The sequence below is a fragment of the Kogia breviceps genome, chromosome 14 (assembly GCF_026419965.1).
Source record: "Kogia breviceps isolate mKogBre1 chromosome 14, mKogBre1 haplotype 1, whole genome shotgun sequence".
Classification (NCBI taxonomy): Eukaryota; Metazoa; Chordata; class Mammalia; order Artiodactyla; family Physeteridae; genus Kogia; species Kogia breviceps.
Window position 1 is genome coordinate 28,598,893 of NC_081323.1, and position 14,501 is coordinate 28,613,393.

A 14,501-nucleotide genomic window follows, 5' to 3' on the forward strand; every position below is an offset into this window, starting at 1 on the left:
GGTCCCTTCCCCACCCGCACCCTGCCTGGGGCCTGGTAGGAGGAGATGCTGCTCCGGCCCTGCCAGAGCATCCCAGAAAGTAAACCGATCTTTGGTTTGAGCCGAGCTGCGCAAGGACAGCTTGCTCAACCTTCCCGCTGTCCGCAGGGTCCTTGGCCTCCATATGGAAAGGCTGGTGCCTGAGGCCAATGGGATGCTGATTCTGCAGGGGGATGGAGGGGAGGAAACGGCCTTTTGCCCGTGCCTCTCACAGATGTCAGCCATCCTGGGGGAGCTTCTAAGAGACTAGGCTGGGGACAAGCGACCGATCGGGGTAAACAGGAGAAACAGTGGTGAGGGTGAAAGATCAGCCCTATGCTCGAGAATTTGGGAGTTGAGCAGATGTGGAAGTGTTTCCTACTACAGGAATTCTACAGGGTTGCCCCAGGACCGAGAAAGGAATCCGATGGGGCTGCTGATAGGATTCATTGTCAACTAACTGAGCCCAGTGATGATTACCTAGGGAGGTAGAGGCACCTGCCACTTTTACCCACAAATTTATGTGTCCAGCCCAGACCTCAGCCCTCATCTCCAAGTCTGTCTATGCAGCTGCCTACCTGGCCTCTCCATTCAGATGTCTAACAGGTGTCTGGTGTCCACACCCCCAAAACCCGTTCCTGACCTGCCAGCCACTCCTGAGCCCCCAGCCTTCCTGTCTCAACGGCAATGTCAAATCTCCTCGGCCAGGGGCTTGGGCCGAACATCGTCCAGGCACACTCTACTTAGCAACCGATCCACTCACCCTGTGGCTGGAAAATACATACCGTGGTACCAGGGTTAATGATTTACTTTCCATTATCCGGTGGAAGAGAAAGGGCTCCTAAGTTCTCAGGGATCGTGGACTTTCAGAGCCCAGGCTTTGCAGATTGGGTGCAGATCCAGGTCCTTTCCTGATATGGAACAAACAGCCCGAAACTCAGTGGCTTAAGACAATGACAATACTTATTTTGCTCATAGAGCTGCAACTTGGAGGGCAGGGCTTGGCGGGCAGCCCGTCTCTGCTCCCACGGCGTCAGCCTGAGGACATCAGAAGCCAAGGCTGAAATCCTCACGACTCGTGTCTGGAAGGTGATGGGAAGGCGTGAGGCACCCAGGTGTCTGTCTCTGCTTGCCATCCCCTCCACGGAGTGATTAAGCATGGTGACTTCAGGAACCAGGCTTCTGCCGTGGGGCTCGGAGTTCCGAAGATGCACGTCCCAAGGGAAAGAGAGCTTCCGCCTTGCTGGCAGCTGAGTTACTTTTTGTGTCTTGACTCAGGACATCACACATCCCTTCTGCCCTGTCCTGTTGGAGGGCGTCATAACGGTCCACCTCCATTTGGCCGTCTTTGCCACACAGATCTGTGCTTTTAGGTCTGTGGTGTGATGCTTGTCACAGCTTCCAGTCTGCGGTGAAGATACCTATGCAGACCCAGAGATGCACCGGCTAATGACGGTGTGATGGGGGCTCTTCCCGGGGCAGAGCTGGGGAGCGCTCCCTTCCACCGGGGGTGGTCGGGGGACGTCCCAGCCCAAGTGTTTGCACGAGTCCCTGCGCACGCTGTGTGGGGGTCATTGTTGAAAGAAGAGGAGGGTGTTTGGCAGGAGAAGAGAAGGAGATACAAGGGGAGGCAGTGGCAGGGAGTCGGTCCCCGCCTGGCCTCTGAGACTGTGCGGAATCCCCAGGGGGAGTGCCAGAGACGAAAGGCAAAAGACGGTTCCCAGGAGGCATTTTTGTGAGCTGCCGAGCACAGGCTGCAGAGTTGCAGAGTCCAGGACATGAGGTGTAGCCCAGCCATGGGAGGACGGCATCCTGTACTGCTCTGGCACCTTGGGAACTGGGGTCTGCAGAACTGTGGAAGGTGGGCCACCGACAGTGATGGGCAGGGACTCACAGGGGGCTGGAGCAGTAGAAGGCTGTTCATCCCTTTACACAAGGAAGACACCACTCCGGGCACATCCCACAGGAATGGAGGGGATGGAGGAGAACCTCCACCACCAGGTGCCAGCTTGGAGTGGTGTGAGTGTGCCCTCGTCATGTTGAGGTCAGGGCATCTGGGAAGGGTCATAGCATGTTCAAGATACAGTCGTATCGTAGCCATACGTGGTGAACTGTGATGGCAGTCACGCGTGCGTGCGTGCGTGCGTGCGTGCGTGTGTGTGTGAGAAAGACCAAAGTCGAGTGGGTAAGACTGACATTTTTACTGTGGACCCCAGCCCTTCTGCAGCACGCTTTGACACAGGAGACCACTCTTTTTTTTTCTTTCTTTTTTTTTTTTTTTTGCGGTACGCGAGCCTCTCACTGCTGTGGCCTCTCCCCTTGCGGAGCACAGGCTCCGGACGCGCAGGCTCAGCGGCCGTGGCTCACGGGCCCAGCTGCTCCGCAGCACGTGGGATCTTCCCGGACCGGGGCACGAACCCGTATCCCCTGCATCGGCAGGCGGACTCTCAACCACTGCGCCACCAGGGAAGCCCGAGACCACTCTTTCATGGTGTGTCTGCCACACCGAGAAGCCCGTCATTTCTGTGGCTGGTGGGTGAATCTCCGTCAAAGAAGAGGAGATGGGAATTTTGGGCTGAAAAGAGACTGTAGGGTTTCTGTGTTTCACTAAGGAACATGTGATGCTCTTGAGACATCTGGGGACATCACAGCAGTCCTGGGCCTATCCAAAAGGTCTCTAACAGTAGTCACAGGGGACATGGTAATTCCTTCAGGGAAAATGCTCAGACTTCTAACTGCTACCGTGTCCAATATATTTTACCATTTAAGAAAAGCTTTGTTCCTCCTTGTTTAGCACAACACGTTTACTTATGAAAAATCTAAGAAAAATTTGAATAGGTAAATAAAGAAAATAAAATCACCCTAAATCTTAATGCTCAGATATATCCAAAATTAATTATATATATATGAAAGGCATTAAACTATTAAATCATAAGTACTTGCATTTCTCCCCTCCTTTTCTGAGACAGGAGGTCTTTATTATACTGGGTAGGGAGATTGGTGGGAAAGAAATTTGGACAAGCTGAGAGGCCCAAGCTGATCTCTCTATATAAAGGCATGGAGATGCTCTAAGGAGAAGAAGATAAGAGATGGGGAGGAATTTGGAGGAGGTGGAGGGAGAGAAGAGAAGAAGAAGAACGGGGGGAGGAGGGGGAGGGTATTAGAAGGAGAATATTAGTGAGTAGACGAGAGAGAGGTGAGTGATGAGGCGCAAAGTCTGGGAGTTTGGCGGGGCGGGCAGTGAGCAAGATCAAAAAGAGAAAGAGAGGGCTTCCCTGGTGGCGCAGTGGTTGAGAGTCCGCCTGCCGATGCAGGGGATACGGGTTCGTGCCCCGGTCTGGGAAGATCCCACGTGCTGCGGAGCAGCTGGGCCCGTGAGCCATGGCTGCTGAGCCTGCGCGTCCTGAGCCTGTGCTCCGCGATGGGAGAGGCCACAGCAGTGAGAGGCCTGCGTACCACACACACACACAAAAAAAAAAGAAAGAGAAGGAATACAAGTAGCTGTCGTGTGGAGTAAAATTTTGAGGAAAGGAAAGGATGGCAGAAGAAATGTTTAAAAGAAATATTTGTTACAAACACCACCAGAAACCTTCAGTAAAGACATGCATTACTCTTTGATTCTGGCTTGAAAATGACAGCCATTTTAAAGCCTTAAGATGACCCAGTTTTATTCGGTATATTTATATCCATCTATATAATCCCATATTATTTTTAAAAATCAAAGTAAGGTCTTATTCTATACTTTCACTTAACAATATGTATAGAACATAATCTTTAATGATCACACAATACTCCAGTGTGGGAATGTACCATAATTTATTTAGCTCATCTCTCATTGGCAAGGTGGGTTATTTCCAATTTTTAAAATTATTCTAAGCAATATTACAATGAATAACTTTATTAGTAAATCTTCAAGCACATATATGATGATTTCCATATATGATGATTTCCTTAGGATGCATTTCTTGAAGTAGTTTTTCTGGATCAATGGGAAAATAAAATGTTATAGCCTTTAATAACCATTACCGGACTGCCTTACAGAAAGGTTGACTAATATTCTCCCACTGGGCAGATAACTCCCAATCTATTGATCCTAAACTATCTTCCCTTGTTCTGTAAGTGCATCCTAAGGGTAATTCAACTAGAATGTAAGCTCCAGGAAGGCAGCAGCCCTTTCTGACTCTACGTAGCATAGATCTAAACACAATGGGAACTGAATTAATATGTTGGGATGAATGAGTGATTGGTTGGATGGATGGATGGATGGATGGATCTGGACTCCCCAAGAGCAGGTTTCTACTTCTCTAAAGCCCTCTAATGTCTGGCACAGTGCCAAGCACAGGGTAGGTGCCTAACACCGAATCCTCTGAGGAAGTTGGTCTCTGCCCAAACATATTGCCATTGGGAGTCAGACATTCTATCCATTCTAAGAAAGCAGATTGTTCACTTGACCCTGAATCCAGAAGGAGTCTATGGCCCCAAGAAGGAGTTAAACTCCTGGGAGGATTGGGTCCCAATCTTTACTGCATCATCCATCCCAATGACCTCTGTCAGGAAGTTCCTCTTGGGTGACCCAACATGAGTGAATCATTATCTTCTTCCAATAACAGATCAAACCACCCTTTGGACAGTCCCTTAAGATGCTGTGTTGTGGAGATGGAGGGAGGGAGGGATGGGAGGGATGGGAGGGAGGGATCCAGCACAATGCCCAGCACAGGGTTGGCTCCCAGATGGTGGCTGTTACTATGATCAAACCAACACCATCATTCTTCGGTGTCACCCCCAGTCTTGTCTACTCAAGAAAAAAAGGTAAATAATTAACATTTCATTAGTTTTGGAGTTGAACCCCCTCCATGCTGCTGTGACTCAGGTATGTTTTCCATTTTGCAGCTCAGGAAACTGGACTTTGGAGAGGCAAAGTGACACTCCTGGTTTCTCACGATTATTAGTGGTCCGTCTGACTTGGGGAGAGACGTGTGCAGCATCAGTGTCAGTCACTGGCCAGGCTCCCCGAGCACAGCTGCCCCTTTGACCCGTCACAGACGGAGGGCAGAGCTGCTGGGTCTCGGGTGCATGGCGAATCACCTGGGTGCTTGTAACGTTCCTCCAGAAGATGGGGGCTCTTTTCATCACAGCCACGAGGTAGGCAGAGGCCAACTCCGTTTAAGAAATTCCTGTGAAGTCAGTCAGATGAGTTGTGATGGCTCAGGCCAGACACCGTCTAGAAGAATGAGGTCGTCTCCTAAAAACACTCTCCCCAACATCAGAGGTGGTTCCTGGGAGGAAAGGACAGGAGTCGAGTGTTTGTCACGTCAGGTGGAAGTAAAATGATCACAATCTCCTGTTGAAAATGAAACGAAACTGGAGAGGCCGGGTTTTTTCTGTTGGTTGATTCCAGGTGTAGATCTGGCACTTTATTTGATCCAGATTTATGTGCTTCTTAATCAACTCTTGCGCCGAAGGCAGGCGGGGAGCTCTGGGCAGCACAGACCATTGTTCTGTCCTCTCAAACCCCATCACTTTGATCCTCTTTCGTGTTCTCCCAGCGTTGCTGGTGGCAATGGAAAAGGGAATTAGCTCAAGTGGAATGGTTTTTTCCCTTTGAATGTGTGAGTTTTTGCTGTTGGGAACTTTGTTATGAACCAGATCTCAGGGTCTAAACAGCAGCTGTAGCAACCCTGGCGTTTAGGGGTGAAGGGTGGTGTCTGGGGAGGGAGAGCTTTCTATTTTCTTGTGTCAGCTCTCAGAACGTGGTTGCCCCGGGGGAGATTGTGTCTGGCACCGTAACTTGTCCAGAGGACGCTTCCAGGGACAGTGCAGAGCCGAGCAGGGCTGTGGGTGGAGGTGCCTGCGGCCACACATACACAACAGACAGAGGTTTAGGCTTATACGCTGGGGCTTGCTCTCCTGCAATAACCGTGTTCACAACTCTTCCAACCTGATTTTTGTGTGCGTCTAATTAGATACTTGAAAGATGGCATCTGTGTGACAGCCAAGGCTGCAGTGCGAGTGAGTGAGTCATGCACCGCATGGAGCTTCGTCTTCCTGTCATAGAAAGTGGGAGCCGATGATGTCCTAGGTTAGGACAATAGAGGTAAAAGTGCCCAGCACTTAGTGGGCATGTACTAAATTCTCAATTCCATCTTTATTTCTTTGGCATTAGTTTCCTTTCCAACTCTCTGGACTACCTGACATGGACGAATTTTAGGTGGCGAATTGTAAGGACAGTCCTGGCAATCTGTGCTGCTTGACTTGCTGCCTTTCCTAAGGCATCCAAGGTCATCTTCCTAGGAAGTCTGAGAGACAAACATCAGACTGTGTTCATTCTTTCCCAAATGGAAAATGGAAAAATGCGGTCAAGCATCCAAATGTTTGGTCTATAAAATGTTCAGAACATTCAGATGTTTGGTGTTGGGAGGGCAAGGCGCCATGCGAGCATGTGTCATAAAATCGCAACTGGCCCAGCCATTGGGATCGTTGGTTTTAATCAGGTAACCCAGGAGAAATAACCCAGGCCTTGTGGTTTAACTCATTTCTTCTCTTCCTTAGAAAACTTTATATTTTATCCTTACTCCAGAAGGTTATAAAGAAGGTGGCTTTTTTTGTTTGTTTGTTTGTGGTACGTGGGCTTCTCACTGTTGTGGCCTCTCCCGTTGCGGAGCACAGGCTCCGGATGCACAGGCTCAGCGGCCATGGCTCATGGGCTCAGCCGCCCCGCGGCATGCAGATCCCCCCGGACCGGGGCACGAACCCGTGTCCCCTGCATTGGCAGGCGGACTCTCAACCACTGTGCCACCAGGGAAGCCCAAGAAGGTTGCTTTGAAGTTAATTCATTTGTAGTGGCTGGTTGGTCTTCTTAGAAACTATATAAATATCTGACTTTATAAGGATTCACATTTGGATACTGGCTCCTTGTTTAGACACAGCTAGGTCCAAAGGAAATTCTGGATTTGCCTTAGAGAAAAACAAAATACATTATCTGTTTTCAAGACTGTGTAATTTTTTAAAAGCTAGATCCTGTCCAGATCTTTCATCTATACCTAACCAAGAAATTTTCATTGTTCATCTTCCTTAGAATATAGGCTTATTTTCAATGCTATTCACAGATGAAAGTCATAATATTAAATATTGCTTTGAAAATAAAGAAACAGAATTAAAAAGTCCCATCATCAATGTTCCCTTCATCCATTGAGGTGGAAAAGGTGCTGAGGATGCGAGATCCACTCTGGTGGGTTACTTGCATTGATGATGCCCTTTTTCACTCCTCTCACTGTAGGCAGAGGCTTCTGTCCCCCACCTCCACCCCCATGCCCGGCTCAGCCATGTGACTTGATTTGACCAATGGGTTGTTAGCACATGTGATGGGTGACACAGCAGAGGCTGGAAAAGTGCTTATGCGTTGGGCTTGCTCTCTTGCAATAACCGTAAGAACACACCTGAGCTGCTTGGTGGAGTATTACACGTGAAACATGGTCCCATCCTCCCTCATCCCAGCTGAGGCCATGATGACAGCCATGAGAGTCCAGCTGAGAGTAGCCAGCCGACCCACAGCTGACCAGATGTGTGAGCGGGCCCGACTGAGATTGGCAGAAAGACCCAGATGACCCACAGACCCAGGAGCAATAATGCTTACATAAGTAAATATGTACATAATGACTGACAACTGTTACTTCAATCTACTGCATTTGGGGGTGTTTTGTTACAGAGCATTGTTGCAGACTCATACACTGCTGTCCACACTGCCCTGTGTTCTGAAATCTCGCGGACCTGCATCATCCACACTATCTACCTGACAAGGCGTGTGTCACTCCTTCTCCTTGAGCATCACCTGAATTATGGAGGAAACAACTCCTGTCTGGCAAGATGGTGGAGCAGGTTGGTATGGATCACCACCAAACAACCCATAACAGACCCTTAATAAATAGGGACCACTGCTGCCTTCATCTCTGTCGAGAACAAATGGACCAGTCAGGCAGCTGAGGTTTGCTTGAACCACCCTGGTTTTTACAGGGACTCTTGGTTAAAGTCCTTGAGGAAAACCCTGCCAGAGAGAAAACTCTGGGATGTCCTTCTTGGAAAACAGAAGAAATTTTACTGCCAGTAAATAACCTTTGAATCTGGACTATCATTTTAGCCTCAGTTTTCATTTGTGGCCTTTGAGAGAGGATTAAGTAGGGACAGAAACAAACAAACAAACACATACCCAGGGAAATTTCTAGATCAAATTAGTGTCTTTAATGCTGAGCTTTTGGATAGCCATGCAGGACCCACTGATTGTCTCTTAAGCAAGGATATTTGAGTTGCAGAGGGAAACGTATATAGTTTAGGAAGATAAATTCCACCACCTCGATAGGTCTGTTAGAGCGGACACAAGGAATTGAGCATCTGGGGCCCAATGCCTGGATGATGGAGTTGTGGAACTGTCCTTTGGGGTCCATTCTGTGTTCGTTTCTGGCTAAGATATGAGAGTTGACCAGTGAGGAAAAGGCCATGTTTGCACTATGTTCCAATATGTTTCCATGCTATGAGACCTCTGTATTCCCAAAAATACCATTCAACAGAAGTCTTAACAGTTCAACTTTCTGCAGAATTCATCCAGCATTAGAGCCTGGCTGAAGATGACTACTTAAGAAATGATTGTTGGATGGATAAATGAATGGATGAATGGATTTACCCTTTTGCCCCAAGATGCTAGTCTTCTACAGACACCGGTAAGACCATTGACTAAGCAAGGTTGGGATCTTTGGTTGTGTACACAGAAAGGGGCGTTAGGACACTTTGTTCGAATCTCTCAATTGATGAGGAAATAGTCTCAGAGAGATGAAGTAGTTTCTCGGTCCCTCAGGCAGTGATGTGCAGACTTAGGGATGTGCCCGGGGTGAGAATCCAGCTCTCCCATCTGCCATGCCAGCGTTCTTTCCATTCTGGTCTTCTGGTCCTTCACCTGATATTCTCTTTTTATTGCCAAGTTACAACATACGGCCCAGGTAGTGTGCTGGGCTCTTCCACATTCCTAGCCTTTTACCTTCACTGTGTGTACTCTTTCCTTTGGAAAGTTCCTTGAGTTGTCAGAATTTTCCTAAAGTCCTGGATTTCATACTTGTATATGTGTATATTTATAAATATTTTTATGTAATATAAAATATATGAATACATATATATAAAATGATCCAACCACTGCACAAAATGACTTTTTCCATCCGTTAATTAAGCTACGCCCATCCCACTGGGGCCTCATCATTTCCGTGGTAACTAACGCACTGCAAAGTGGGGAGCTCTGAGAGGAGCTTGGTAGAGAATTAAAAACAACACCATATATGAACATAAATAAAATGTGCCCCTGGAGGGGGCGCGGGAGAGGTCCATAATGTTCTTAATGGAATGTCTGCTTAGGAAAATCCCCGTGTCTGACTCACAGCTTCGCTACTCGTAGCAATCAAAACTCTAGCATCCGAGGCTTCACATCCTTTCTACTAATGGTGTGGAGGAGCAGGGGAGATGTTTGCTGCTTGTTACGGACTGAGGAGTAGAACGGAAATGTTTGGGTTTCCCATTTTCCATTTGCCTGGAGACCCTAAAGCTTCCCACCCCCGCTGCGCTTGTCCTGTAAATCAGCCGTGCGAATTACCGCCCCGCTCCTGGGGCTGCTGCTGAATCACTAAGGACCTTCCGGAGCTGGACATCCAGTTGCCTGGACTTCTTTCTTTTTTCCTATTCTGTTATGATTTTTCTCTCCTTCAGCCTCCCTTCTTTTTCTCTTTTGTCTTCCCCTCCCTTCAATTTTTCTTTTCTGTGAAGCTTCTAGCACCCGCCTTCCTGTGGGCCCTTACTTTGGTCTGAGTTGCCCATGTGGCCGTTCTCCCTGGTACTTAGTTGCTGCAATCACTGGTCTTACCCTCCCTCCCACCAGTCCCCGGGCAGCAGCTCTGTCTCCTCTCGGCTCCCAGCAAAGTGAGTGACTGGCTGACCCATTGACTCACTGGTCTAAGCCAGTGGTCTTCAACTGTGAGCCTGCATCAGAATCTCCTAGATCTCTGGGCTCCAGCCCCGTAATTTCTGACTCGGTAAGTGTAGGGCGGGAAGGCAACTGAGAATTTGCATTTCTACTAAGTCCCCAGGGGATGCAGCTGCTGCTGGTCCAGGGAGCACACTTGGAGAACCATGGGCCCAAGTCAAGCACGGACCCTCGATCATTTGACATCACGTGATTCCCTCTCTCTCTCTCTTTCTCTCCACGTTTAGGAGAATTGCTGTCATGCTACACACAGTTTTGCATCCTGCTGGTGCACTCCACCATTACCCAGGGATGGTGTTCTCAGACCAGCTCTGAATAGTTAAATCTTGCTTGAGGGCAGTGGTAATGGGAAAAAGCGTTCTCCTTTCTCTGAACCAAGGCGAAGAATTTATGGCAAGTGAGTCTTGAGAGTTTCAGCTGCAAAAGCCATGCTCGCCGCAGCTTGCTTACACTGACCTGAGCTCAGAAGTGAAGGCACGACGCAGCCCAGCGTCCCGTGGCCAGGATGTGCTCACATTTCACCGCCGATGAGCTGAGCTACATCCCGGAGAACAGGCAGGGCCTGCGACGCATCCTGCCGATGGCCCAGGAAGGGGGCGCTTTGTGCACAAGGAGCGGCAGGGTCAGCCTGCCTGTTCCAGCCTGCGATGGGTCCCGGAGGCACTGGAGGAGGGGGTCCTCGGTGCTGTCGTGTGAATCGGCGCACAGAGTGGCCGCAGTGGGCACGGGGCAGCCTGCGAGGACATCAAAGGCACATCCAGGGGGTAAGTGCTTCTGTGTGAAGAAAGTGCCCAAAGGGTCTCACCTCCATTTCTCATAGGGTTTTTGATAACAAAATATGTGATTTTAAGGGGAGACATCTTATCCTTGAAAGACAGCCCCATGGCATCCCCAAGAACACAGAGTGGTCCATGTCTGATTTCAGCCACCGCTGGGGGGGGAACGTCTGTCCAAGCTTCAAGGGTGTGAGTGTGTCCCGGCTGCGTGTGTGTGTGTGTGTGTGTGTGTGTGTGTGTGTGTGCACCAAACATTGGCCACTGTGGCCAATTCTGGCATCTTGGAGGCTGGGGGAGAAGCAACCACCTGTGGTGTCTCCTCCATCCCCCTGTGCTCGGGAGACCAGCAGCGCTTGTTCTTGCCATTTAGAGAAGAGGCCAGGGTTCTCTGGTAGGAGCTTCCCGTGATGGGGACAGAAGAGCTGGTTAAAGTCCAGATTGGACGGAAATAGCTGCCAGTGACCTTGCCTGCAGCTCTGTTATGTCAATTTGAAATGTCCCAAGTTCTAAGGTTTCTCAGGGGAGTAATCAAGGCAACCTGCTCTCCTTTCTTCTATAAAGCCTTGTATCATCCCTCCTCCCTGATGAGATGTTCAAGGACGTGTCTGCACTTGGTCCTATTTCATCCCAGAGAAAATAGAAACACAGACTGAAGAAGGCTTTGCTCAAAGTGGGGGTGAGGCCCCAGGGTATGAGGAGCTGCGAAGGGGGGTGGAGGAGAAGAAAGAGGGACACAGACAGAATGAAATGGAGAGAGGGGTGGGAAGAGACATGACAGGAAGGGGCATAACGGATGGAAGACCGGGAGGCAAGAGGCACTCACGGCTGCTCCCAGATTCCATAGGCTCCGGAGCAGAGCGGGCACTGCTCTCCTGTGTCCAGGTGGGTGTGGTTATCTGCCATCTCCTCCAACGCGCGCAATAGATGGAACTCCAAGGGTGCCACTGATTAGCTGGACCCTAGTGGAAAGTGCTTGGATCCTTGCCTGTCCCATGCAATAACTCCATGCTGGGAGGCAAAACGGAAAGAGGTATGTGGGACCACCCTGAGTTTTAGGGAAAAGGCTGAAATAAAACCAGGGTCCAGTCATCCGTCATCGCTGGTGCCTTTGTGAGCACAGAGGATGGCAACTCTCCGTGGACTAAGTGAATGGACAGCAGACTTCTCATCTTCTGGATTCGGCTATTTACGTTTCCTTTTGGGAATCTGCTCCTCTTGGCATTTGATTCATTTCAGGCTGAAAGAGGTTTTGCTTGGGTTAGCCTTGGCAGCCATGTTCATCTCTTTAGCATGCACTGACTTCTGACTCCATAGTCTTCTCTGCTCTGCACCATCATCTGTCTGGTCTGTCGTCAGCTGGGGGATGGGCTGGTTTGGAGGGTCCAGGTGGCTTCTTCGCAAAGCTGATGTCTTGGCAGGAGTGGCTGGAAGGCAAGGCTCAGCTGGGCAGTTGACTGGAGTACCTGCATGTGACCTCGGGGACCCCAGAAAGGATGGTCGAGGGACCAGGAGGAAGCTGCAACTCTTCTGATTTTCTCCTGAATTCCCAGAATATCACACTGCCCTAGTCTCTTTGTCAAGCAAGTTGCTAAGGGAAGTACTGATACAGGAGCTGGGGTTAGTGGAGGAAGGGAGATGTGGCCATCTCTCCTCCACCTCGCCCGCTTTACATTCTCTTTTCTGTAGCAGTCATCACTGTCCACCATGCTATATAGTGTACTTATTTATTAGACTCACTGCTTATCGTTAATCTAGCCACATCTGAATACAAGCTCTGCAAGGGCAAGGATCTTTCTCTATTTTCTTCACTGGTGTTTTTCTTCACTGAGCACCTAGAACGGTGTCCGAAACATAGTAGGTGCTCAATTAATACTTGTTGAATGGGGAATGAATTAAACTTCATTTATTCTTCTCACTATCCCTTGAAAAAGCTACTATTATTATCCTCATTTTACAGATGAGAAATCGAGGCACAGAGAGGTGCAGCCACTCGTTCACAGTCACACAGCTAGTGGGGGGCAGAGCCAGGGCTTGAACCCAGGTCTCTCTGATGTACTTTTGTAGATCAGAAACTAATTCAATTCCAGCATGTAAGAAGGCAAGCAAAGAACAGTAATCATGGCCTTTCCTTGCTTCTCAGGCCAAATAAGTGACTGGCTGGGGCTCCATAGTTTTCCCTAATGGCTCACCTTACGCATTAGCTCTGCCTTCTTTTTACCAGAAAGACCTACAGGAAGATGGCTGTGGGGGTGAGCTGCGGCCTCTCTCAGCGCCCGCTGGCACTGACAGTCAATATAGGGGCCTTGGACATGAGAGACATTCCTCGTTTGATTATGAAGTCAAGCCCGGCTGAGCTGCGATAAGCTGCAGCTTTCTGCAGTCCTGTTGAATAACTCCGTGTAACATCCTCTTGGCTGTCTGTAGACGTGACACATGGTCTTTGTGTTTGTTAACACGACGACACAACCTAGGGGACAATGTCGCTGAAGCTACCCCGGCAGGCAGAGCCCGATGTCCACAATCTCACCTCCCTTCCTGTCCTGTCTCCTTCTCCTCCCAAATGTCAAGCTTTCCGGTGTCTCCAGGGAGAAGCCAGTCTCCCTGGATGCTCTTTGGTCTCTGGGATGGCTTTGGTGAGATGACATTATATGACCTTGTCAAATCTGGTGAAATCCTCTCCTAAGTGTGAGTATTTTTGGTGTGTATGGTTTCCTCCAGGCTGGAGGGTAGGATTCTGGCACTTGGAGACTCTCTGTGGCTTGTGGGGCGTTGCTCTTTTGTCCCAGCTCCGAGAAAACCCTCCTTCCCTGTCCCCTCTGCTGCTATGCAGCCTGTGTAGGGGGCTGGTCTGATTGTTAGTTGGTGGCGCTGGGCCGCAGGGGGAAGAGATTTGCAGGGCAGAGTGATACCAGGTGAATGATGGAAGCCGCGGCCCAGTGGGGTCATGATGCAGCTGGGGTAACAAATAGGGCCAGTAGAAGGTGGCAGAAAGCTACCACTAAGCGGGATGGGTTCCAGAAAATTAATGATTGGGGGCAAAATTAAATTAAGGACCAGAAAAAGCCAATAAGTGAGTTGGAGATTAGAACAGATCTAAGGCCCAAGGCTGGGGCCATTCATTCATCCCTGGACTTATTCTTTCAGCACCGGTTACAGAGGGCAGACCGGGTGCCCAGCACTGTGCTAGGGGCTGCGAATGCAAGGCTCAACCAGTCCTTTTCTCGCCCGCGTGGAGTTTGCAGTCTACCTGGGGAGGCTGCAGGTGAACAAGCTGATAGATACACGCTTACAAGTGTGGTGTGTGTGTGAGACAGAAGGATGGGAGGGGCTGTCTATGGGGGGTGGGGTGGGGGGTGCTTTCTGAGGAGACCCAGGGGAAAATATGGCTACGCTGGAAGAAGAGCAGCAGGAACAGTGTTCCAGGCAGAGGGAAAGGCGTTTGAGAAGGTGATGAGAGTGTGCACATTTCAGGAATTGAGCGAAGTCTTGTAGGGGAGGCAGATGTTATAGAGAAGCTGGGGTGGGCGCTCGGGCACAGCTGCACCTCAGGAGGATTTTATGGGTTCAGCAGCCACTGCTGCAGCTTGTACCCCAATAACTTCTTAACTGTGCAGTTCCTGATTCTCTGTAGAGAAAAGAGTGCAATGCCCACTCTTCTGTACTTCTGGATGCCTCTTCCAGGAAGGCCCTCT

General features: G+C 49.6%; 1 long non-coding RNA gene across 1 annotated transcript in view; it reads left to right on the forward strand.

Moving 5' to 3' along the window:
- The first annotated feature begins 7,757 nt into the window (after positions 1-7,757).
- LOC136792511 (uncharacterized) overlaps positions 7,758-14,501 on the forward strand; it is a 74,097-nt gene continuing 67,353 nt past the window's right edge. Inside the window, exons 1-2 of the long non-coding RNA XR_010836407.1 lie at positions 7,758-7,893; positions 10,261-10,797. This is a non-coding gene — a long non-coding RNA (uncharacterized lncRNA). The remainder of the gene's footprint in view (positions 7,894-10,260; positions 10,798-14,501) is intronic.